Source organism: Triturus cristatus, chromosome 7, assembly GCF_964204655.1.
Source record: "Triturus cristatus chromosome 7, aTriCri1.1, whole genome shotgun sequence".
NCBI lineage: Eukaryota > Metazoa > Chordata > Amphibia > Caudata > Salamandridae > Triturus > Triturus cristatus.
Genome location: NC_140590.1, coordinates 1264347006 through 1264369496, shown reverse-complemented (window position 1 = coordinate 1264369496; position 22491 = coordinate 1264347006). Strand labels below are relative to the sequence as shown.

The 22491-nt window shown below is 47.5% G+C and overlaps 1 long non-coding RNA gene across 1 annotated transcript in view; it reads right to left on the bottom strand.

Annotated features, from left to right (window-relative positions):
• Window positions 1–4267: 4267 nt before the first annotated feature.
• LOC146811784 (uncharacterized) overlaps window positions 4268–22491 on the bottom strand; it is a 161404-nt gene continuing 143180 nt past the window's right edge. The window contains exons 2-3 of the long non-coding RNA XR_014965836.1: window positions 4652–4737; window positions 4268–4305 (exon numbers count right to left, since the gene is read on the bottom strand). This is a non-coding gene — a long non-coding RNA (uncharacterized LOC146811784). The remainder of the gene's footprint in view (window positions 4306–4651; window positions 4738–22491) is intronic.

Genomic DNA, 22491 nt, shown 5'->3' with positions numbered 1-22491 from the left:
TACAGACACTCCCAGCTCACCAGACACTAGGGGATCCCCCTCAACGGGCGGCCCATCAGGACAGCCTAGGCTCCCCACCTGGTGTTCCCTTAAAGAACCATCCAGGCTCTGAGACTGGGTTTCGGGCACCTGGGGGCACGCAGCCCCACACTCACTCCTTCTCCACTGAGCCAGGACATGAGCCCCTACACCCCTCCCACTACCAGGGGACCTAGCTGGGCTACTCTGCACCACTTCCACCACTCTGGGTTGGAAGATACCTGAGCCACTCCCCACAAGGTCACTCCCCAATGCCTCTCCAGACCCTCTGGAATCCACCAAAAGGTCTCCCTCCAATGTGAGTTCTCTGCGGTCAGAGAACTCACTCTCCAACAGGTGTTGGCATAGCTCTGGAAAACAGGGACTTACAATATGCTCTCCCACAATTGGATCACACAGCCCCCTAGCAGGGTTAACCAAACTATCCTTCACCTTACCATCCAGTGCCTCACACACGTACTCAACACCACTCTCCTGAGACTGGCAAGACAGTATCTGACTGTCTCTGTCCCACAACCTACACTCTTCTGGGCGGTCTTCACACTCACCCACCAGGACTTCAATGTTGGGGGAACCCCTCTCCCTGTACCTCTCAGCTAGAGTCAGTAGAGTGTCCCTCCCTCCACTAGGACTATGAACCCCTGCGCCAGTTACCCTATTCCCTTCAGGGATACTGCGCACTACTGGAGCTACCTCATGCCCTTGAACCTCCTGGTGTATGTTAACCCCCTCCTTCAAGTCAGGCGCCACATCTCTGGGTGTGCGTACTACTCTCTCAGCACTGTAAAACTCAATATTGCTGCCACCAGAGGGAGAGCGGTCTAAACTCTTGATCTTGCGATCCAACTCCCTCATTTTTAGATCATGATCCATTTGGCGTCGCTGTGCCTCCAAGGCCAACTTCTGCTTCTCCATTTCCATTTGTCCTGCCAACTTTGCCATCTCCATTGCATGCGCCCTGTCTGCTGCCCTGTCTGCCAGCTCCTCTGGCGACCGGACTCTGCTGGGCTCCTCAAGGTTGTCGGGTGGAACGATGTCCCCCGCATTCCGTAGGTCTCGTGACTCCTTCCAGGCTCTCAACGCCTTGGTGTACTGGGGCTTCCTCTTGCATCCAGCATGGGGGACTCTGAATTGTACACTGTAGCCTTTCAATTGCTCCATCGTGTAGCCTTCCAGTCTCTCCCAATCCACCTCATCGATTCCAGAAATCACAGAGAGTGCTCTCCCAGCGGAGTGTGAGCCAGGCATGGTTGCAGTAATGGCAGATGTCTCAACAAAGTTCAACAATTACAAACCTGTGGCTGCGTTATTTGGTCTGCTCTCACTATCTGGTGATTAATAATTCACTGTATGCAAATTACAAGTGCAAATCCGAAATCCCAACCGCTGCCAACAATGTTAGAGTCGGGGATCTCTGGTTGGCGCAAGGTTGCCCTTGTGTCAAGCAGGAACCCTCTCCTCCACGTCAGGGCGCAGGATAACCCCTCGCGAATGACCCTTGCTCACCCTCTAGGTGCGTGGCGTGAGCAGCCAAGGCGATTCCTCAGGCGTTGTTGGTTAAGCACTTACAATCATACACACAGTAAATACATCAATCCCCCCAGAAACGGACACCAGACTTGGATATATATAAAAATACGTTTCTTTATGTAAAAATAAGGTATATATATCTCAACAGACTTATCACAAGACCAATAACGTTTTCGCTAGGCCACCAGGTTATACAGCAGGCAAATGTTCTTGGTTCGTAGTTTCAAATGGACAGTTCGTAGTCTCTTTACTTGTAGTTCCAGTACTCACAGAGATCGACTCCTGCGAACGGGGAAATAAGGCGTTGCGGGCCCCGAGCCCGATACTGGAACTTCTTTCGTGATGTGGAGAGTCGGCACAGGTCGGTGCGACTCTCAGCTTGGGAAGTGTTCTTGGGTCCTCAATCAGCAGGTGTGGGCAAGTAGGCAGGCGCGGCCCGCGACCCTTTAGCACGGCGGTGCAGGAGGGTCTCCACAGCGGGGGCGGCGCGGCCTGAGATGTCCGAGGATAGCGAAGCGGGGTCACAGGGCACAGTCAGTGCAGCTGGATGACCCGGCGTAGATCACAGTCGTCGGACGGCTTCCGGCAGGAGGGGTGATAGCGCGTTCAGCGCGCTCCAGTAGCAGGCGGTGACAGGGATGCAGGCGGCCTGGCCCGGGGACAGAGAGCGGCTCCGGACGGAGCGGGGCTCTCACGGGTTGGAGGCAGGCGAGCTTCTGAGTGTCACGGCCCTAGGAGGGGCGATGAGGGGCGCAGTCTCTTTTCCAGCGGGATGCACACACGGCTCGAATTGGAGGACGAGCAAGAAGCACAGAGAACCCACTGTTCCTGGGGTTCAGTTCAGGGGGCAAGCTCAGATCAAGCCCTTGGAGAATGTTCAAGCACAAAGTAGCAAAGTCTTTTCAGTAAGTCTCTTCCTCTCCTTTCTCAGCAAGGCAAGCAGCAGGCCAGCTCCTCCAGCGTCTTCTTCTCCTTCTAGTCGGGCAGAGGTTCTTTGTGGTAAACAGGATTCTGATTTCTTAGGAGCCAGGCTCCTACTTTTATACCATGATTCTTTTGTTCTTTAGCGCCAGGGGGCCTAGGCCTGGCTCAGTCCAGTTCTGGAGCACTTTGTTATGGTGACTCTGCTCTTTCCTTTCAGCAGCAGGGCAGAGACATCAGCCGCCCCACAGGGGGTGGCGCCGGCTTTGTGGTGGTAGAGCACAGGTCTATTCAAGAGTCAAGGTGTACTCCTCCCACCCATCCAGGTGTAATCTCTCTACCCACCACCTGGCAGCCAACCTGTCTCTGGGGATCCCCCCACCCTGCTCCTTACTGTTGCTAGGCAGAACACACACACACACAGCAGAGGCGGACTGAGCTGGTCAGGTCAGTAAATACTAACTTTCTAAAAGTAGTATTTACAAACCCAGGATATTAAAATAAACTTGACTACAAGAAGTATTTTATCATCCTGAGTTCAGGCATACTAAACTTGACACTTCTACCATGCTCTCTGAGTCCACTGGGGTCACAGCGGTGGCGTGATCCCAGCAGCCCATTCTGGCCTATGGAGAGCAGGTAGCCTTCAATAGTGAAAAACGACAAGGGCTGTAATTCACTACTAAGACATGCCACACACACCAGGGCATGTCTTACCTTATGCCTACAATGCACCCTGCCCTTGGGCCTACCAGAGGGGTGGCTAATATGTAGGTAAGGGAAGGTTTAGGGACTGGCAAGTGGGGGCACTTGCGCAGTCAGCGCGACGGTCCCGGACCGCGCACAGGGTCTGCGGTGGCAGACCCTAGACACATTTTACAAGGCCGCTTCCGTGGGTGGCGCAACCAGCGCTGCAAGCCCACCAGCAGCATTGGCATTCACGAGCCCTGGCACCCCTGGTGCACTTTACTGGGGACTGACAGTGAATCCAAATAAGCCAAACATGGACACCAATCAATGTATACATTTTACCATAGGGAGAGCATATGCACCTTAGCACTGGTCAGCAGTGGTAAGGTGCCCAGAGTCATAAAACAGCCAACAACAGGTCAGAAAAAATACAGGAGGAAGGCAAAAAGTTTAGGGATGACCCTGCAAAAAGGGCCAAGTCCAACACGGAGCTTAAAGACTGTGGAGTATTAATAATAACCTTAGTAATACTGAACTTTAACAAAATTAAATCTAGCGTCTGCTAAGCATTATTATTTGTCAAACGCGAGTTGAAGTGTGTGCGCTACGAGAGAGAAAGAAGACCAAGATTAATTATTACATTTAACGCATTTGGTAACTAGAGTTGTGTTCGTCACTGAGTATTAACTTCACCAAGCGTTAACTTCGACGCTGCTGTTGCGCGCGAGAAGTACCGCTGTATTTGGATGTCAGAAACATTTTTTTTTTGGAAGATACATTAAATTGACCTAGTTTGGAGCTTTTGGCTTTTAGTCCTGCATATCAACCAAGTTACAATTGCTTGCCAGATTTTCCATACGCGCGCTCATACACACACGTGTCTTGTTTACGATTGAATACAGAGACTCGCGTGCATGGAGATCGAGCGCGTTCGTCTCTGCATTGAATCTCGCGCTTGGTTCATCCATAAAGTCAAACGCTGGAATCTAATCGCGTGTACAACATATACTACAAGAACACTGTAATCAACTCAGAACATCAATGTGAATCATTAAATACTTACGCTTCAAGGATTTTCATCCCGAAAGCTGTTCCCTTCGTGTTTCAATGAAAGTAGTGGTAAACCTGAAATAAACAAAGAAAAGAGACTAAAGATTATATCAACATTGAGGAAGGACTACTCTCAAACCTTAAAGCACATTTAAACATCAAAGAAGGACTACTCCATGAAAATAGAAATTACAGTTTGAAGTATTAACTTAAAAGGACAGCAATAACAACATTTTATTTAAATTATTGTTCAAGTTATTATTTTAACTTATTGTTTTAGATTTTTATTTTAAATTGTTATTTATTTTCCTTTGCAGAGAATATGTGGGACCGATCCATGTCATCTCCACCTCCCTTCTTAGTATCTCCTGGGGAGCCGTCTATACCATGGTTACAATGGAAAAAATTATTTGTAACTTACCTTTTAGCCATCGGAGGAGACAAATATGGTCCTGTTAGACGACAAGCAATCCTCTTGCATCATTTGGGAGTAGAAGGTAGAAGAATCTATGAAGAAATACCAGAAATATCATTAGGTATGGGAGATGGCCAACCTACTAATATATACAATATGTCTTTACAAATGTTAGAATTGCATTTTAAACCAAAAACGAATGTTGTACTTGAACGTCATAAGTTGTTTACCAGGAACCAAAAAGATGGTGAAGACATAAAATCATGTGTCTCTACCTTGAGAGGGTTAGCAGTAACATGTAGGTTTGAACAGCTAAACGATTCTTTAATAAGAGATCAAATAATACGCTGTGTAAATAACAAAAAAATAAGAGAAAAGTTGTTCACAAAGGAATACAGTTTAGATGAAACAATTGGGATTGCAAAGGCAATGGAACATACTGATATCTGGATAAAAGAAATGGACAAACCTGTTAGTAGCTACAAACAAGAGAAAGTAGAACTTATCGAAAGGAAGAATGACAGCTGTTAGACCTGACATCCTTGGCGTGGGTTTTTCCCCTATCTTTTGCCTCTGCTACATGGATTTTTGATGCTGTGCTGGATTTCGTTTTGCTGGTTTAGATGCTTTGGACACTCTGCCACTGCTAATCAGTGCCAGAGTGTAAGTGCTCCCTGTGTAAAATATCGTATTGATTGGATATACCTGATTGGCATATCTGTATCACCATGAAGTCCCTAGTAAAGTGCACTGTGTGTGCCAGGGCTGGTGATGACAGATGCTACTGGTGGGTCTGCAGCGCTGATTGCGCCACCCACCTGTGTAGCCCTAAAACAGTGTCTCAGGCCTGCCGCCGCAGGCCTGCCTGCAGTCCCCGGACTGCCATGTCCTCCTGGCCAGTGTCCACACTGACCGGGCCTAACCCTTCCCTTTTCGTACACATCAGTCATCCCTATGGAAGGCCCAAGGTACCCCCCTGGGCAGGGTGCAGTGTATGTAGAAGGTAGAGCATGTACTAGTGCAGGTAACATGTTCTGGTAGTGAACACCGGCCATTTTGTGTGTTCACTACTGCAAGGTTATCTTGTTCCATAGGCTAACATGAGGGAGGCGGGTGCCAATGGCTATCCGCCTATCTTCTCATAAGAACAAGATAAGACATGAGTGTTTGATATCCCTGAGCTCAGAATTTAATAACACATCTTTTAGGAGAGGTTGTTTTTAAATCCTGAGTTGGAGAATAGTACTTTTTAGAGAGTAGCTGTTCTCTTGTCTGACCCTTCTGTGTGCCTGGGCGCGCTTGTGGATTGACTGTCTGGTTTGAGAGTGACAGGGGCTGGGGATCCCCCGGGAGGTTGGCTGAGTCAGCCCTCTGCTGAATGGCGACAATCGCAAGGAGAGTGGAGGGAGGAGATAGCACCTGGGATTGAATAGGGCTGTGCCTGCCTGCCACTCTGCTGGCTCCACCTCCTGCTGGGCGGCTGACGACCTTGCCCCTCGCTCTGAAAAGAATGTAGAAGCCAGGAAAACAAAGTGCTCCAGCAACACCCAGAACTGGATCAGCCCGGGCTCAGGACCCACTTGCACAAAGACTTCAAAGACTTCTAGGGGTATAAGTACAAGACCCCTGACAACAGATTTTTAGATTCGACCATCGAGAGGAACCTCTGCTGAAAGACGGACCGCTGAAGAACTAAAAGGAAGATTGCCGTGCTGTGTGCTCTAAAGGCTGACCTGTTCTGGCGTACAACTGAAGCTAAGGAGAAGAAGGGGTCCTGCTGTGTGCTGACCCTATCCACTTGACCAAACAAGACTTTGCTGTGTGCTGTGTCTTCAACTGAGTCTCCAAGGGCCTGAGAAGAGCTGGCCTCCTGTTTCGCAACCCAGGGATAGAAAGGTTGCCAAGAACTCAAGAATCTGCTGTGTCCCACCTGCGCTGCTGTGTGCCGCAGGGAACGTGGACTGTTCTACCAAGCTTCTCAACATCTGCCTGTGAGGTGGGCTGGCTGCTCTCTGTCTTTCTGGAGAGTACCACACCGAGCCGGGCCCGACACCGGTTGCCGCATCAAGAAGATCGACGTGCTCATCGGCACGTGCCTTGCCGCAACCCGGAGGCCTGAAGCAGATCGAGAGTCGTATTTCCCTGCTCTACGAAGCCGCGCTGTGAGTGGCTGACTCCGGTGACGTCGACATCGTCACTGGGGGCTCGTCGAGGGAGTTGTGGAATCCTTGCACCGAACAGCCCGAGGAGCGCTTGTACAACGAGCGCAGCGACACTGCCGGAGCAACGTAGCTGCCTAAAACATCGAGAGCCTACAAATTGATTCATTCTCAGTGAGTATCGAATCACTCAAGAGACTAGAGACTATCATCTTACGATCCCGACCAACCAAGAAAGCGAATATTGTGTAAACCTGTGATGCTTGATTTCAACTGCGGAAACTAGATAAAGATATATTATTTTTGATATAACTCACCTGTGTGGTCTAAGTTTGTGGTGTGCGGAGGGGGGATCATTGTGGTGTCTACGTGCAAATACCTTACACATTGCCTTGGGGATAAGCCTGTCTGCTCGAGCCAAGCTACCTAGAGGGTGAGCAGGGGTTATCTACCGTGTGTGTCCCTGTACACTGACTAGAAGCAAGGGTCCCTATTTGGTCTAAGGTGTATACCTCTGCCAACTAGAGACCCCCAGATCTAACATTGGTGGTCAGCGGTGCGGATTAGAACCAGTATTTGCACTTGACCTGCAGTGATTCTTCGTACATCACTAATCTAGTAAGCAGTTGCATCGCACGAAGTTTTTGCGAAGACTATTCTTGGAGGATCGACGAAGCATCATGTCTCTGAATGGAGTAGGCGAGGAGCCGGAATTGCAATTCGAGGTGAATAAGTTGCTCGAGTATAAGAAGGAGCAACTAAAGCAATTCTGCAAGCAGCCTGGATGCCCAGCGAAGGGCAGCGCCAACAAGACGGAGCTACAGAAAGCTCTAAGGGCCTGGTGGGAGGCCAAGAACGGCGCAACCGAGGAAACTACTGAAGGGGATGGCACACCGGAGCACGGATTTGGATCCGATGATCTGCCAGTGAATAGGCCAGCGTCTAGGGCTGGCAGCGCCCATTCCAGTAGGAGCCTCTCTCCAGAGGAGCAGGAGGAAAACCAGAGGGTTAGAGCCCATGAGATTGAACTTTTTAAGCTCAAAGCTCAAGCAGAAGAAAGGAAACTGCGCCTTGACAGTGAGAAAGAGGCGGAGGAGAGGAGGAATGCTCTCGCTTTGGAAAAGAAGAAACTCCAGTTGGCTCATGAGTTGAGCATGAGGGAGCTGGACATTAAAGCCAAACAAGTGGCGTCCAGTCCGAATGGTGGCAGCGCACAACCAGTACAGGCGGGTAAAGTATACATACCGAAAGATTTGGTGCAGAATTATCAGAGGGGTGAGGATATCTATGCATGGTTTAGATCCTATGAGCTTGCCTTAAAGATGAATGAAGTGCCTGAGAAGAGTTGGGGAGCAGGTTTGTGGAAGCATTTTGAGGCCTCTGGGAGGGATGTCTTAGCACCCTTGGAAGCAGCAGGGACCTTAACCTACCCCACGATGAAGGAGGCCTTATGCCTCAGGTATGGGCTTACACCAGAACAGTACCGCCAGAAGTTTAGGAACTTCAAGAAACTTGATTCGAGTACGTGGGTGGAGTGTGTGAGTATGTACACGCGTGCACTGGAAGGTTGGATAAAGGGCAGCAAAGTTACTGATTATGTGGGGTTGTGTCACTTGATTAGTTGGGAGCACTTGAGTAGTCTATGTGTTCCAGAGCTGCGCCAGCATCTTTTAGACAGCAAGTTAACTGATCCCAGTGAGCTTGCTAAAGAGGCAGACCGCTGGACTAGCACCAGGGTCAACAAAGGGGTGGTAAGTATGCCAGCCAAGGGTGGACAGGGTCCCCAGCAGAAAGGTGGGGAGGACAAGGGTAACAGTAAGGAGTTCTCTAAAGGGCCCCAAAACAGTTCCCAGGAGAAGGAGTCCCAAGCCCCCAAGCCGAAGAGGTCTTGGCCCCCTAAGAGCAACAGACCACCACCTACTTGCTATGCTTGTAGGGAAGTGGGGCACATCGCCCCTAAATGTCCCAAGAAATCCCCAGCACCAGCTGCTGCTCCAGTCCCAGGGTTAGCTAGTGTAGCTTTGGGAGGGGATTTGATTTCCAGTGGGGAAGAGGGATTAGCTATGATGACCCTTGTCTCGTTAGGAGACCAAGAGATGGTCCAGGATACCTTGATACCCGCTAACACTAAGAAATACGGGCAAAAGGTGACCATCAATGGGAGGGAGATAGAGGCTCTGAGACACACCGGGGCTAGTGTGACATCTGTCAGGTGTCAGTGGGTGTCTGAAGAGCAAGTCATTCCCAATGTGCTCCGCCCCGTAGTGGCAGCTGACACTTCAGTTCGCCTCTGCAAGATGGCGCGTGTTCCCTTTACATGGGGGGGAGTCTCTGGTACCTTGGAAGTCTGTGTCAGTGATGCCTTGCCGGTAGATTGTCTGTTGGGTAACGACCTGGAGAGTTCTCCATGGACGGACGTAGAGCACAGAACTCACTTGGAGATGTTAGGACTGCCAGCGTGGATCTGTGTATCCACACGTGCCATGACAGCCAGTAAGGGTGGATTAGTAGAACTGGAGCCTGGAACGATGGCCCAGGAACCTGCCAGGAGAGGAAGGGGCAGAGGGCGCGGGAAACCGGCCCCCACTGTTCCCACGGTCCAGGAGGAAGCAGAACCTGAGGGGGATGCCCTGGAACCTACAGGGGAGCAGGTGGCCGAACTGGGGGAGTTGCCTGAGCTGACCCATTGGCAGCAAGAGGGTGGCCCCTCCAGGGAGGAATTCTGCCAGGCTCAGAAGGAGTGCCCTTCTCTTGTCGGTGTGCGGCAGCAGGCTGCAGACCAGGCAGCAGGCCTAGGGTCCAAGGAACATTTGATTTACTGGGAGGATGACTTACTGTATAGTGAGCCTAAGTTCGCTGAGCCCGGTGCAGCCCGTGTGCTGGTGGTACCCGAGCGCTTCAGGAACTTCTTACTGGGTCTGGCTCACGACGTGCCTCTCGCAGGACATCTGGGGCAAGACAAGACCTATCACAGGCTTGTCACCCACTTCTAATGGCCCCAGATGAAGAAGCACGTCGGTACCTTTTGTAAGTCTTGCCAAACCTGTCAAGCCAGTGGTAAGAGCGGAGGGAAGTGCGTGGCGCCCCTCCGACCGTTTCCTGTAGTGAGCACCCCTTTCGAGCGGGTGGGCATTGATATCGTAGGGCCCCTGGATCCCAAGACCGCCTTAGGCAACAGGTTTATCCTGGTCTTGGTGGATCCCGCCACTCGGTACCCGGAAGCAGTCCCTCTCAGGACAATCTCAGCACCTGTGGTGGGCCGTGCATTGATGGGGATCTTTTCCCGCGTGGGGTTCCCCCGAGAGGTGGTCTCCGACCGGGGTACCAACTTCATCTCTAGGTATATGAAGTCTCTGTGGGAGGAGTGTGGGGTAACTTATAAGTTCACCACTCCTTACCACCCTCAAGGAAATGGGTTGGTTGAAAGGTTCAACTGCACCCTGAAAGGTATGATTATGGGCCTAGCGGAGCCCATGAGACGGAAGTGGGACGTCTTGTTACCATGCCTGTTGTTTGCCTACAGGGAGGTGCCTCAGAAGTCCTTAGGGTTCAGCCCCTTTGAACTGCTGTATGGCCACCCTGTTAGAGGACCTCTCACACTGGTGAAGGAGGGGTGGGAGAAATCCTGTGGGAAAACCCCCCAGGATGTGTTCAGCTATGTGCTGGCCATCCACAACCAAACGCAGCGCTTCAGGAAGCTCGCTCAGGAGAACCTAGAAGCCAGCCAGGAGGAGATGAAAAGATGGTACGACCAGAATACCACTCTGGTAGAATTTCATCCCGGGCAGAAAGTGTGGGTGATGGCACCGGTGGAGCCTTGTGCGCTCCGTGACAAGTGGACCGGGCCATATGAGGTGGTAGAGCGCAAGAGTGAGGTGACCTACCTGATCAACATGAAGACTCCTAGGCAGCCCCTTAGAGTCTTGCATGTGAACCGCCTCAAACCCCACTTCGAGAGGTCTGAAGTGACGATGCTCATGGCTACAGACGACGGTGGGGAGGAGGATAGTGATCCTCTCCCTGACCTCCTGGCAACCAAGGAGCAAGACGGGTCAGTGGATGGTGTGGTCCTCTGGCCCACCCTGACCCCAGAGCAGCAGAGAGACTGTCGCCAGGTGTTGGGTCAGTTTGCCTCCCTGTTCTCCCTGACACCAGGTGTCACCAATTGGTGCGTCCATGATGTGGACACTGGAGATAGCCTGCCTGTGAAACAGAAGTTTTACAGAGTAGCTGACAAGGTCAGGGCCAGCATCAAGGAAGAAGTTTCCAAGATGTTGGCGTTAGGGGTAATTGAGCCCTCTAGCAGTCCCTGGGCTAGCCCAGTGGTCCTCGTTCCCAAGAAATCTGCTACACCCGGTGGCCTGTCAGAACTTCGGTTTTGCGTGGACTACCGCGGGCTCAATGCGGTCACCAAGACTGACGCGCACCCCATCCCCAGAGCTGATGAGCTCGTGGATCGGTTAGGAGCTGCCCGGTACCTCAGCACCTTCGATTTGACTTCGGGGTACTGGCAGATTGCCTTAACTGACGGGGCAAAGGAGAGGTCGGCATTTTCAACGCCAGAGGGGCACTTCCAGTTTCGAGTCATGCCCTTTGGATTGAAAAATGCCCCTGCCACCTTCCAGAGACTGGTCAACCGGGTACTGACCGGGCTGGAGCAATTCAGCGCCGCGTACCTGGATGACATTGCTGTGTTCAGCTCCACTTGGGAGGAACACTTGCAACACCTCTGTGAAGTGTTGAGGGCACTGCAGAAGGCAGGCCTCACTATCAAGGCCAGTAAGTGCCAGATAGGGCAGGGATCAGTGGTGTATTTGGGACACCAGGTGGGGAGCGGCCAGGTGGCGCCCCTACAGGCGAAGATCGATACCATTCTGGCTTGGGAACCCCCCAAGACGCAGACAGAGGTGAGAGCCTTCCTAGGACTCACCGGGTATTACAGACGGTTCATCAAGGGATACGGCACCATTGTTGCCCCCTTGACGGAACTAACCTCTAGAAATCAGCCCAGTAAAGTGAATTGGACCGAGGCCTGTCAAACTGCTTTTGATGCCCTGAAAACTGCAATGTGCACAGCACCGGTGCTTAAGGCGCCTGACTTTTTGAGTGAGTTCGTAGTGCAGACAGACGCTTCAGAGCAAGGCGTGGGAGCAGTACTCTCACAGATGGACGACGAGGGCGGGGACCAACCCGTAGCTTTCATTAGTAGGAGGCTACTTCCCAGGGAACAGAGGTGGAGCGCTATTGAAAGGGAAGCATTTGCTGTGGTCTGGGCCCTGAAGAAGCTGAGGCCCTACCTGTTTGGGACTCACTTCCGTGTTCAGACCGACCACAGGCCCCTCAGATGGTTAATGCAGATGAGGGGTGAGAATCCAAAACTGTTGAGGTGGTCCATCTCCCTACAGGGAATGGACTTTACGGTGGAACACCGTCCCGGTACAGAGCACGCCAATGCTGATGGTCTGTCCAGGTTTTTCCGCCTTAGCGATGAGAACTCCCAAGAGGGTGGGTAGTTCTCCCCGCTTTCAGCTGGAGGGGACACGTGTTAGACCTGACATCCTTGGCGTGGGTTTTTCCCCTATCTTTTGCCTCTGCTACATGGATTTTTGATGCTGTGCTGGATTTCGTTTTGCTGGTTTAGATGCTTTGGACACTCTGCCACTGCTAATCAGTGCCAGAGTGTAAGTGCTCCCTGTGTAAAATATCGTATTGATTGGATATACCTGATTGGCATATCTGTATCACCATGAAGTCCCTAGTAAAGTGCACTGTGTGTGCCAGGGCTGGTGATGACAGATGCTACTGGTGGGTCTGCAGCGCTGATTGCGCCACCCACCTGTGTAGCCCTAAAACAGTGTCTCAGGCCTGCCTGCAGTCCCCGGACTGCCATGTCCTCCTGGCCAGTGTCCACACTGACCGGGCCTAACCCTTCCCTTTTCGTACACATCAGTCATCCCTATGGAAGGCCCAAGGTACCCCCCTGGGCAGGGTGCAGTGTATGTAGAAGGTAGAGCATGTACTAGTGCAGGTAACATGTTCTGGTAGTGAACACCGGCCATTTTGTGTGTTCACTACTGCAAGGTTATCTTGTTCCATAGGCTAACATGAGGGAGGCGGGTGCCAATGGCTATCCGCCTATCTTCTCATAAGAACAAGATAAGACATGAGTGTTTGATATCCCTGAGCTCAGCATTTAATAACACATCTTTTAGGAGAGGTTGTTTTTAAATCCTGAGTTGGAGAATAGTACTTTTTAGAGAGTAGCTGTTCTCTTGTCTGACCCTTCTGTGTGCCTGGGCGCGCTTGTGGATTGACTGTCTGGTTTGAGAGTGACAGGGGCTGGGGATCCCCCGGGAGGTTGGCTGAGTCAGCCCTCTGCTGAATGGCGACAATCGCAAGGAGAGTGGAGGGAGGAGATAGCACCTGGGATTGAATAGGGCTGTGCCTGCCTGCCACTCTGCTGGCTCCACCTCCTGCTGGGCGGCTGACGACCTTGCCCCTCGCTCTGAAAAGAATGTAGAAGCCAAAGTGCTCCAGCAACACCCAGAACTGGATCAGACCGGGCTCAGGACCCACTTGCACAAAGACTTCAAAGACTTCTAGGGGTATAAGTACAAGACCCCTGACAACAGATTTTTAGATTCGACCATCGAGAGGAACCTCTGCTGAAAGACGGACCGCTGAAGAACTAAAAGGAAGATTGCCGTGCTGTGTGCTCTAAAGGCTGACCTGTTCTGGCGTACAATTGAAGCTAAGGAGAAGAAGGGGTCCTGCTGTGTGCTGACCCTATCCACTTGACCAAACAAGACTTTGCTGTGTGCTGTGTCTTCAACTGAATCTCCAAGGGCCTGAGAAGAGCTGGCCTCCTGTTTCGCAACCCAGGGATAGAAAGGTTGCCAAGAACTCAATACTCTGCTGTGTCTCACCTGCGCTGCTGTGTGCCGCAGGGACCGTGGACTGTTCTACCAAGCTTCTCAACATCTGCCTGTGAGGTGGGCTGGCTGCTCTCTGTCTTTCTGGAGAGTACCGCACCGAGCCGGGCCCGACACCGGTTGCCGCATCAAGAAGATCGACGTGCTCATCGGCACGTGCCTTGCCGCGACCCGGAGGCCTGAAGCAGATCGAGAGTCGTATTTCCCTGCTCTACGAAGCCGCGCTGTGAGTGGCTGACTCCGGTGACGTCGACATCGTCACTGGGGGCTCGTCGAGGGAGTTGTGGAATCCTTGCACCGAACAGCCCGAGGAGCGCTTGTACAACGAGCGCAGCGACACTGCCGGAGCAACGTAGCTGCCTAAAACATCGAGAGCCTACAAATTGATTCATTCTCAGTGAGTATCGAATCACTCAAGAGACTAGAGACTATCATCTTACGATCCCGACCAACCAAGAAAGCGAATATTGTGTAAACCTGTGATGCTTGATTTCAACTGCGGAAACTAGATAAAGATATATTATTTTTGATATAACTCACCTGTGTGGTCTAAGTTTGTGGTGTGCGGAGGGGGGATCATTGTGGTGTCTACGTGCAAATACCTTACACATTGCCTTGGGGATAAGCCTGTCTGCTCGAGCCAAGCTACCTAGAGGGTGAGCAGGGGTTATCTACCGTGTGTGTCCCTGTACCCTGACTAGAAGCAAGGGTCCCTATTTGGTCTAAGGTGTATACCTCTGCCAACTAGAGACCCCCAGATCTAACAATAGCAAAAATGATGTAAAAACTAATCGTGATAATAGGAAGTTACCACCTCAGTCTTCTAAAACAAGTTATCAACCAAGAGAAATTAAATGTTTCAGATGTGGCACTCCTGGGCACATAGCCACTAGTATTAATTGTGCTGCAAGAGGGACATTATGTAGAAATTGTGGTAAGAGGGGACATTTTTCTAAAATGTGTCGAACGAAAGGTATTGGGAAAAATAGAGTCCAAGAAGTAGAGGATGTCTGTGAATATGTTGATGATATTTTTCTAATGGTTGATGTTGATCAAGAAGAAGTTCAAGTTAACGAGACCAAAGGATTATCTCATACTGATGTGAAAATGGAGAGTACAGATAAATTAGAAAAACCTCACTGTAATGTCACACTTGATGGAAAAGAGATTAGAATATTAGCAGATTCAGGGAGTTTGTATACTCTTGTGTCCAAAAAATCTTTTGAGGAAAATTGGTCTAAGGGCCATAATCCAACTATGTACAACTCTGATATCCGCACAGTGGAATATGCTGGGAAGAGAATAGAAATTCTAGGAATGTGCTGGATGACCTTAAGATTTAAAAGTGAAGCGGTCATAGGTAGAGTGTAGATTACAGATTTTGGGTCAGATCTCCTGGGATGGCGAAATCAAAAAGATTTAAATATCGTCATCGATCCAAATGCCAAAGAACCTGTTATGGTCTTAGAAAAGGCAAATGTACAAGACATATCTGATGACGGGAGATTATTTGAAAAATATCCCAATGTTTTTACTTCTAGATTAGGACTGTTAAAGGGATTTTCACATAAGATCATTTTAAAAGACAATGCAATGTCAGTTGTCCATAAAGTAAGAAATGTACCCAATTTAATGTTGGAACCTTTGCGTCAAGAAATTGATAGTTTATTGAATCAAGGGATTATCGAGCCAATAGAAGCCTCTGAATGGTTGGCTCCGATCGTGATCGCGCCAAAGGATGGAAAAAAAATGTGCCTTTGTATTGACTTGCGCGATCTCTAAACAAGAACATTTGGGTAGATAGGGAGCCTTTACCTAACATATCCGAAATGTTGTCACAAGCAAATGGTCTAGTGGAGAGAACTAATCGAATTATTATGGAAAACATACAATTGTCACTTGCTAATGGATTGTTGTGGAGAGAAGAGTTGAGAAAAATGGTGTGGATGCATAGGATTACTCCCCATTCTAGTACAGGAGTAGCTCCTTTTGTGTCTCTCAAAGGAAGGGAGCCTGGGAAGAAAGAGTGTCCTGTATGGCTGTGTAGGAAGGAGAAGATATGGGTTGACCGTGAGGAAGTGTCGAGAAGGGTGCAAGAAAATCAAGAAAAGATGAGAGAGATATATGACTCTAGGAAAGGTGTAAAATGAGTGTGCATTCAAACAGGAGATTGGGTAGTAGTGTAGAAAAATGAGTGGGTTCGCAAAGGTAAAAGTAAGTACATTGGACCTTTTCAAGTCAAAAGTGTGAGATCCAATGTTGTCGATTTGGAAGATGGTACAACTTGGAATTTGGGAAATATTTGCAAAGTATGTCAACCATAAAATGTCAATTGTAAAGTCAAAATGTGCTAACTATGTAATGTTAATTGGAAATGTATTTGGAATATGTTTAATATGAATTCAAGAGGTTTTAAGTTAAATAAGCTTTAGGCATGGATTTAGAAATTTAATTTTGAGTAAGCTTAGATAGAAATTAGGTTGACTAAATATTGTATATAAATTATTGATCACATTTTGTTGTATTAATGAGAGGGTTCATTCTGATATTTCGTTGTTTCCATCCATCTCATTAACCCCTTGAGTGCCCCGCCCTTTCCACGCCCTGTGCCGGGCGTTTCATTAGCGGGCGGGGCTCATGACGAGATAGTCTCGTCATGGGCACAGCGCAACCGCAGCCCATGACGAGACCATCTCGTCATGGGCACTCAAGAGGTTAATGTATGTTTTTACATTATTTATTGTCGTATGAAAAGGAGATATGTAGAGATATTCAGTGCTGATGTCATAGGATGGTCACCTAGCTACAGATAGAATGTAAACAAAGATTGGTTCCAGAGGAAGCAGTTACTGAAAGGAGGATTGAGATGTTGAGGCTGTGTTTTGTTGGGATGCTGAATGATAAATAAACCTACATAAACTATAAGAAACCTATGGAGGCTCTTCTTTTCACTATGGTTCTTCAAATTCGTCTTGCTTTGGACGTCCTACTAGCAAAAGCTGGAGGAGTCTGTAAACTTTTGAGAGTCCAACAGTGCTACACTTATATTCCAGACAATAGTCGGGATATAAGGAAATATATTGCCAATATTTCAGATACCCATCAAGAATTGAGTAATGTGGCTGTTGAGGGACGCTGGGATCACATTGGAAAGGGTTTCGGACAAATTGGCAGTTTGGGACAGGGAATTATGGGTTATATCTTGAAACCCATTATCATAACTGTCATTTGCATAATTATATAATTGGGAGTCATCAAAGCATGCAAATGGCGAAGAGCCAGACATCAAGAAAATGTCTTGAAAAAAAACGAGAACAGCAAATGGAAAGACTGCAAGACAGTCATTACCAGCATCTTAAAGGGTTAGAGAGATTTAGACACGGACGGCAAGCTACATCTTCTGTTTAGGCCTGTCTCTTCTACAAGGAGGAAATTCTGAAAGAATGTAATATGGGGTTATGACACTAGTCATAAGAGGGGGGAACTGATACAGCGCTTCCAGCACTCTATTTTGTATGGGTGCATTAGAGTCATAGTTGTCATGCACCTACGCACCAATATATTTTTTGATGTGTTTTATGATCATGAACATGTACTCAGTAGATTCATGTATTCATTGATTGTAGTGCAATTATTATAATATGATCATCTTTGTATGGTCATGCCTGCATATATAGAGAGCAGGACAGTTTATAACCATATACTATAATCAACTGATGGTTAAGTTGCCCGATTTTCTAGGCTCAAGACTGTACTTGTTTTGCACCTTCTTGTCTTCTCGAGAAAAAATAATGAAATGCATGTTGCTTTCAAGCAATAGCAGTGTTGTCATCCTTTCTGCAGAAGGAGGGTATATTTCGTGTCTGGCTGCTCTGGGAATCAAGGTCTCCACGCCAAACAAAGAAAACTTAATTAGACAGCGAGAACCTCCCCATTTAGAAAAAGTTGCAATGGAAAATTTTACCAGGATGAACTAAGAATCAAATTCTATATTGTATGATGCGCAGGGACAGAGACCCCAGACGTCTGCTAGCTTTCGGAGACAAAGGAGCATCTTGGAACTCGCTCCTAGCCTTAAGCACCCTAACCCATTTGACGTGAGTACTTCTCAGGAAGTCGACACGTGCTGACACCTTTGGGAATGGATGGAAGGGTACTAGATAGCATCTCCTCTTAGTACAGTGTAGGGACAGATTTGTTTTATTTCTGATGAAAAGGGACCTAGACTCTGTGTCAGTTTTGAGTTGCATCCTGATCCTCGAATTTACCATTCTATTTTTGGTATGCCAAATTACTTATATTCATAGAATTGGCTCTGTATTGATTTTCTTATATCTTTATATGTTAATCTTACGATGTTTGTACATCTTATTATTCTTGGCCTTATAATAAATTGACAAACCTAAAGACAGAGTCCGTGGTATTTTCAGGTATACTATTGTCATCATGTTATGAAACGTTTTTTCCCTTCACCACTGTTTAGTAGGTAAATAAAAGATCCTGAACGCTAATTGTCAGGAGGAAGACAGGGGCACAGTTTAGCGTAATCACTCCTCACTTTCAGCTCATACCCCAGTCGAACATTTTTCCCCTAACGGACTACCATCTACCACTTCTCACTTTGAACATTTCTACTGTGGTGTCCCGCCAATCCTAGGGAGCAGTATTTCCACTCTTAGGTGAACCTAAGAGGCCACTATTCTGCTGTCTTATTCTTCCTAGGCTGTCACCCATGCTTGGACCCTCAGACCCACTAATGTGCTCTCTATTATCCTGGACTTTGGTCACTCCGTTAGCTTTAGCCTAAATGCTTTCTATTTCTGGGTGACTCAAAACACCCATTTCTGCGGGGTCTTCAGTTCTCCACCGGCTGAGGCTAAGGCAATTGCGCCGCTGAGTGGCATCAATAGGTCCACTAACGGGGATTCTTAAGTTATTGATCCAGCGCAAGACTGCGAAATGGGGAATAACTTTACACATACACTCTCTGCGTCGCAGACCCGATGTCACACTAGCTCATTCACACACGCAGTCATTGGTGGGGCCCATAACACCAACACTCACACTTCTCTCTCACGAGTCTGCACACACAGGAGGGATGAGTAATTCAAGCGCTGGACATGTGGGGGCGACAACACCTTATAACCTATAGGGAAAGAAAAGTTATTTTACAAAATATACATTAACATCGGTCGCCTATAGATCCCTAATCTTAAACATCAAGGCACTCCTCCCACTTGGTCGACGGACCAATTTAGTTGGATTGGTTGATGGTGATTTTGAACCAGCTAAAACACATTTTAAGACTCAGAAACCTTATTTCCCTTAATAAAACCACAAACTCATATTTCTTGTTAATCAATATTTGTTTATCTAAATTTTTATAATGATTAATATGCATTTGTCTCGTCAAAGTTTAGAATTTTTAGATCAATTCGATTAAATCGCAGAACATCATATTGACCTAATCTGGCTATTTGAAGTCCTCTAATTCATTGGCTCTGCATACCAAACTTTGTCATAAATTGTCCGAAAAGCAGGCCAAAGCTCAAAGTCCTCTGCTCAGCACGTTACAGTCCCAATTTTTATCAAAGGACCAGAAATCGTGCAAACATCTATCTTAGCCTGTGGATTTTGAAAAAGTTTGCAGCATCTGGACCATCAGGAAAGGTGTCACAACGAACGTGGCATCCGCTGCTGTAGGTAGGGGTAGGGGGTGTGTCCCTCTCTATTCTACTAGCCTTTTATAATAAAACAAATCATAGAATATACAAATTTAAACTTTAGAGCAGTCATGATTGGCTGGTTAAGATCGTACGACCACTATCCCAAGATTTTCAATACAGTTCGAGGGGTGAGGTCATTGGTTAATGAAGTATCGGCTTGTTCCAGTTTACTGTAAGGATGATTGTTCCCCTTTCTTGGCGAAAATCCCATTTGCCATCCTTGACCAGGGACAGTCTGTGCATAGGTCGCTGCGACGTTTAGGAGATTTCTTGCACATGCGCAGCTCACACCGCGCCTCATGAGATAGTGTCCACTTCGTCGTGTGGTGACAGCGGCCATCTTTGATTTAGGCCTAAATGTCAACTCAAGCGAAACAAACACAAAAGAATAATTAATACATAGAATTGGTGATTCTAATGTTAACCCCTTGCTAATCCCTCTAGGTGCTTATATTTATCTAGCGTATAGCGACATTTAAAGCCATTATATTCACCTTTTTGATCCTCCTTGATGATGCAACGTCACAAAGCAACACATATCATGCAATATTCCATTACCACATATACCACTCATTAATATGCGTACAGATTTTAGTTATAAGAATAAATTTAGCCATGCAAATAACAAATCCCATGTGTAGTTTAAGTTTTAATAATGTTGATTAATATACATGCAACACTCATTTAATAATATTATAGTTAATAAATTATATAATTAGTATTTTCATGCAAGAAGAGAGGAGGTATACAACATTTTGCTCTACCTGCTTCATCATTATCTTTAGGCAGCAACATTTACACTCTTGGGTGCATCTGATATATCACTACTGTGGTGTAGTATAGTCCTTAGGCTGTACCTTGCTGATTATCCTAGAGGTGCAGTGTTTCTGCAGCTGCTTTGACTGAATAGACCCACAGCAACTGTGTTTATAATTTTTCAATTATTTTTAGGGTGAGGCACTTCTGGGGAGACCTAAAAGGCATCTGGGAATTTCTTAACGTCTTTGGGCTCTGGCACCATTTCCATCCTAAGGCTGGGACATTTCCCTTCCCGGTAATAAACCTGTAGACCAAATACCGAAGTGTTTCAATCTGTCCCGAGGATGAGCCACTTCTGTGGATGTGTGGATTCAATAGTCCCACTTCCCTGGTATCTTAAACTGTACTAGACTGCAGCACACCCACTTCTGGCTGCTCCTAACAGACCCACTTCTGTGGTGTTTCATCATCAATAGGCTAATCCAGCATTGGTTATCATCAGGCTTCTTTATTTCCACTGCTGGCGGACCTAATAGATCTAGTGCTATTGTGGTGTCTTTAATACCCTAGGGTGCGGCATTTCCACCTGGCATGGACCTAATTTATATACTACTGTGGTTTGTTTGATTTTTACATACTTTAGCACTTATAATTCTGGGGTAGACCCAACATGCCTGCCACCATGATGGTGCTGGATGGGTGTTGACTCAGCTTAACTCTACCTCTTCAAAATTCTGAAGATACAACTGAAGACAGCTTTGTAGCTAAACTTTCATTGCTTCAAACTAAAGCCACAAATATTGAAACTCAGAATACCACAATGAACTTGTATCACTCAACAAACTACTAAGCAACTTTGTGGCCCTGAGTGCAAGCTTCCATTGCTTCCACTCATTAAAGCATCAGCAGACAGAAAATACCCTCACACGAAGGACGGAATAATCAGGAAGAGGCGCAGATCTAGGAGCTGGGTTGCCCCAAGTCTGGTACTTTGGCTTCTGCTTGCATAAACCAAACACGTAATTTACGGAAATAACCTTCAACAGATTACAAATAAATTACCAACTACTGCATCACAGCATCAAGAGAAATAGAGATCCCATCAACCTGTGAGTTAGTACTCACTCTACAAATGGAACATACAATGGCAAAAATGTCACTATCCTATAAGAATCGGTCTTAAGGGGTGATTTTGGGCTCTCCTATCGGGCAGTGATCCTAATTCCACCACTTGCAATTGCTGAGGCAGGCTGCATCGCTCCACTCCCCTCCATAACACTCCCATCAAATTCAGTGCAGCTAGAATAGGTGGAGAAAAATGTGGCTTAGAGGCTGTAATGGTGATACAATTTTCTCTGTGTTTCTTTCACCCTTTTGAGGGAGATGCTATTTAATGCTGTTAGATACATCTCATGATTTGTGATTCGCCACAATCAGTTTAAACATTCGAGGCACAGTGCAGTGGAAGCATTCAGAATTTTGGGAGTAGTTGAAGGAAATCTGCCTCATAAAATGTGTTAGAATGGCACTTCTGTTGGGACTGTGGGCTGTGCTCATGCCCGATCAACTGGTGCAGCCCGAACCAGACTCTCCCTTAGCTGCTTTGAAACCACGCTGATGCTGTCCGGGGAGACAGAAAATTGAAAAGTGATTATTGGCGATTTGCTGGCTGGGATAAAGGAAGGGCAACTGGACTATATGGCAGCATCTACCATAATAGTTGTGGGATTTCCCCACCAAAATATACCCACTATGAAGCTACTACTGTAGTTGAATATACCAGAAGCTCAACTAGATAGCAAATTTTCCGATCTTTGCTGGATATGGCCTTACGTCTTATTTAAATTTCCTCATAATAAGACTTCATTTTCAGGGGAGCTGCTTCTTACTGAACGAAGGGCAAAGAAGCGATTCCAGTGGTTAAACAATATGCAGAAAGATCTAAGCGCAATCATCAATTGTAGTGTCTTTGGCAAGAAAATTCATAGGGACTCTTGCTAGCAAAAGATATGTCTAAGAAGATAGTGGGTAATTATATTTCAGTGACCAATAAGGTAAGAACCATATAGCAAGCCAGCAAGATTTGGAAGAATGGCGTTTCATGGTCAATGCAAGGGTACCATTGCAAGATACTTTGTTGACTCACCACTGGACCCTCTGGAAGAACTGGAGGCAAAGATAGGCATTGGTAGTAAAGATAATACTCAGACTGATGCTAAGGGGAAACTATTGGGACAAATCTCCCTCCAGCAAAACTTACGGAATGCAAC